This window comes from Electrophorus electricus, chromosome 16, assembly GCF_013358815.1.
Source record: "Electrophorus electricus isolate fEleEle1 chromosome 16, fEleEle1.pri, whole genome shotgun sequence".
NCBI classification, from domain to species: Eukaryota; Metazoa; Chordata; class Actinopteri; order Gymnotiformes; family Gymnotidae; genus Electrophorus; species Electrophorus electricus.
Window position 1 is genome coordinate 17,137,509 of NC_049550.1, and position 4,352 is coordinate 17,141,860.

Genomic DNA, 4,352 nt, shown 5'->3' on the forward strand with positions numbered 1-4,352 from the left:
CTCTCTGAGATTAGCCTGGAGAAGGTGGGTCGCGGTGACCCATTGTGGAGCCTAGGCTGTGATGGCAAGGGTGCTGACGTTCAAGCACACACACCACCTGCTCCATCAAGGCAGACGTGTGCCTGAACCAGTCTGCAGGAGCACTGTCCCTTGCCATTGTGCACCACGATGTGACTTACACACTCCCACTTTACCTCACCCATTTTTACCAGCATTTGCTTCAGGTTCCAGGTGGAGTCGCAGTCCAGTCCCTGGGGCTCTTTGGAAGGCCTCCAGAAAAAAAAAAGGAAGGCATTAATGGAAGTCATGAGTCACTCTGATCTTTGGATCATTTCTTTGGATGCAAATCGAGTTCTGACTGTAAATCACTTGCCGTGTGGCGGAAAGGGGATTGTTTCGACTCGAGTCACTTAACGAATTGCTCTTGGGTTACATGCCCACTGGGTTTCAGACAGACGTGCACAGATGGATGGAATGGCATCGTGTGACTGAACAGACCACAGGAGAACGGACGCAATGTTTGGAAAAGATGATGTCATGGCAAAAAAAAAAAATCAAATGAACGAATTCAATTCATTCAGAAACCAAAAATCTGGAATGACACTTGGACTATAGTAATATTATTAGTATTAACTATGTGGACAGTGAGAGTAGTTATATTCGCAGTCTGTACTGTACACATGTGCAGCCCATGACAACCTATGCACCCATGTAGTGTGAGTGCAGACTGCCCTCATTAATTTAAAGGCTTTATGGGGGAGATGTGAAAGAATCACAGCTGGTATACTCAGAGCCTTCCCAAATTCAGGGGCATGTGTAACTGAACAACTGGCTTCTCTGCAGTTATGTTTGCCAGGGAAAGAATCCTCAGACTCCATCTCATCATCAGACTCCAGTTGAGTGTGGGTGACTCCACCAGAATGTGCGTGACTCCGCTGGAGTGTGTGTGACATGGCATGCTGGGAAATCAGGGCTGCAACTTGTCAGAAGAGGTCAATGTGTGAAGTATAGGAGACGATATGAAACATGCACGACACAGACGCAGCCGAGCCACAGTAAGATCTGGGAGGTACACACTGCTTAACAGACATTGTGGGTTGTGTTGTGTTGTTTTGTTGTTGTGGTGTTGTGTTGTTGTGGTGTTGTGTTGTCGTGATGTTGTTGTGATGTTGTGGTGCTGTGTTGTTGTGTACTATTTCTTGTGTGTTTGACCGATACAGCAAACAGGTATGACATAGGTGCATGATGCCGATGTATGACTGCTGGCCATGTCTCCAGAATGTCCCATGTCTCCAGAATGTCCCATGTCTTTAGAATGTCCCATGTCTCCAGAATGTCCCATGTCTTTAGAATGTTCCATGTCTTTAGAATGTCCCATGTCTCCAGAATGTTCCATGTCTTTTGAATGTCCAATGTCTCCAGAATACCCCATGTCTTTAGAATGTCCCATGTCTCCAGAATGTCCAATGTCTCCAGAATGTTCCATGTCTCCAGAATGTTCCATGTCTCCAGAATGTTCCATTCCATTTGCACTGGCTCACTGGACTTCTCAGTTCTCTCTGTGGACTCCTCAACATGTGGTCACTTGGAACCCGAGCTTGGATATAGTGACCACGAAACAGCTTCTTTTACCCCCTTTTGTTTCATTTCCTCTCATTGTGTTGTTGTGTTACTGTGTTGTGTTACTGTGTCTTGGTGTGTGAGCTCTGACACTCGGCCTTACCGGAAAGCTGTCTGAAAGAGCAGGGATGGATGAGATAAGATTACAGAGAAGATAACCTCTGGGCTGAGCTGAGACAAAAAAAAAAAAGGTCAGTGGGCGGAGCTGTAATCTTAGTGGGCGGGCCTGGCTTCTTTTGACTTTGTCTTTGTAATGTCAGTTTTTGTAAACAATTTGATTGCATTTCATGGGTCTCAGGCACTGTTTGCTACAGGTGAACAGTGCTGGTTTTCACGTCACATATTCTCTCCAGAGAAACAAGTTCCTTTGACATGGGAGGTCTGAGCGTGGGGGTTATTGATTTCCTACTGAATACTTGGTTTGGTTTTCTGGCTAAATTTTGATAACTGAGATATAATTTCATCTTTAGAAGAAAGACACTTAGCAATTCTATTATGATGGCCATGTGTGTGTGTGTGTGTGTGTGTGTGTGTGTGTGTGTGTGTGTGTGTGTGTGTGTGTGTGTGTGTGATAGAGAGAGAGAGAAAGAGAGAGAGAGAGAGAGAGAGAGAGAGAGAGAGAGAGAGAGAGAGAGAGAGAGAGAGAGAGAGAGATTCAGACAGACCAAGATGAGAACAAAATTAAAGAGTGAAATTACTGGTTTATAAATGCTACTTTATACAGATATGGACATTCATATCTCGAAAGAGTACACTGACAAGATGGGTCATCTTAGAAACCTAAATCCAAAAATAATTTAGATTTATGCGAACGCTCACTAGACTAAATTGCAGCAGTACCTCCGAAAAGACTTTCAGTGCGGCAGCGAAGGTGAGACGTGCAGGTAGTCAGTAAGGAAGTCCAAGTGCGCAGGTTTAAATTTACATGCCTTTAAAATGCAAAAAAATAAAAATTAAAAAATCCATTGAGCAGATAGGCAAAATTTAAAAGACAGATTTCCATACGAAGAAAGACAATCCTGTACAGGGATATATTTTAATAAAAGGGCAGACCATGCAAATGATTTTTAACGTTGGTGTTTGTTCTGGTTCGCATTTACCCACCAGAAACAACAGAGACTTCTAATTCCAAACGAATATTTCACCTGTCCGACTCTAAAACGCCAAAAGTCATCGAATGCGCTGAGATACAGGATGGCAGGCGCATGTTTTGTTCAGACGGATAGAAAGGAAGGCGGAGGAAGAATTCGGGTGGAGGAGCGTTGCTCGTCTCTCTCTCTCTCTCTCTCTCTCTCTCTCTCTCTCTCTCTCTCTCTCTCTCTCTCTCTCTCTCTCTCTCTCAGCGTTATAACCTACACCGTGCACCGTGACGCCTACCGCATCCAGCAATGAGGAGACTGTCATATCTCAAGGCAGGAGCACCAAAGACGTAAAGCGACGGACTAATTTGGTCAACCAAACGTTGATTTACTCGAAATACTGGAGGCCTTTAACCGCCGAAGACCTGCGTCGTTGGCGCTTGTGTCTAGGCGTACGAGGCGTTTCGTTGTATTCGGATGTAGCAACAGTAGCCATCGGGGATTTGATCAAACCTGCGTCTCTTATCGATTACTTAACGATGACTGACCTGGGCGTATCGTACATGTTGGAAATCTAAAATATTCTCACTTATCGGTTTTCGTATTTACTAACATCTTTTGCCGGCCAAAATCTGCGCTGCTTATTAATGTTTCGAGGCATTTCATTTGTAATTAGAAATAGCCGGCATAGTATCTGTGTTTTTCAAAGAGGAGATCTGTATACAGTCTATAAGTAAGTGTTGAATATGATTATTTTAGGGCATCAAAATATCAAATAGCCAAGATATTAATCTACAGCCATGTTTTAACCGATGGGGTTTTTTTTTTCATTGTATGCAGGCCCGTTTGTCCGTAGGTAAAGGGTGTTGTCGCGCTCGCGTAAACACATAGTTCTCCGTTTTTAACCGTCCTCGTGTTTTAGGCTTCACCAGATCGCAGCTGTGGTTGAATACCGCCGTCAGTCGTGTCGTCTAAAAAATTTTTTTCTCCCACTGACCTGCAGACAGAAGCGCGCGGGACAGAAGGACGGGGTGTTCCTCGCGCGTGGAAGCGAACGCCGGTTGCGATTCCGCCCGTTCCACGCCGCTCGAGCGCATCCTTCCGTGCAAAATCTTACTCATTTTCCTCCGAGTCACATCTCTCGTCAAACAGGCAACGCTACGCACTCTCCCGAGTCCAACATTATTTTCTCGTTGATGTACCCTTGACACGCCACTCATCTTGATAAGGAAAATGCAATTGACGCGCTTGCCAAATCGAACCAATTAGCTAAAACGGAGTTTTAGATGAGGTTTTCTCTTATCGCTGTCATGACAAACTACGATCATTTTGCATCGAGTCAGCCTTTTTCGTAGGTAGCCAACTAAGGGCGATTTTACCGTGGTATATAAGGTATACAGTGACGGTAAGGACATTCAAACTTGTCTGGCCACCATTTCGTGAATGTTGTGGTTTTTTTTACGGACAGTCGGTTTCGGCGTTTGGAATATTTCCTTCCCTTTAGTTACTGACATAGGTAGTTATTTTGTGATTATTTTCCTTCACCCCACACTCTGGCTCCGTGGGCCCGCCAGGAAGATGGCAGCTTATTAAATTTTAATCTTTATGCATTGGCGCGACAAGGCAGCCGAGAACGAGACAACAGTGAAACAG

At 44.6% G+C, this 4,352-nt stretch overlaps 1 protein-coding gene across 9 annotated transcripts in view; it reads left to right on the forward strand.

Moving 5' to 3' along the window:
• Positions 1-2,977: 2,977 nt before the first annotated feature.
• The window catches only part of LOC113582860 (adhesion G protein-coupled receptor L1-like), a 48,871-nt gene continuing 47,496 nt past the window's right edge, over positions 2,978-4,352 (forward strand). For all 9 annotated transcript variants that reach the window (XM_035535144.1, XM_035535145.1, XM_035535147.1 and 6 more), the window contains exon 1: positions 2,978-4,352. This exon is cut by the window's right edge and continues 91 nt beyond it. The gene's annotated coding sequence lies outside the window, so the exon portion shown is untranslated.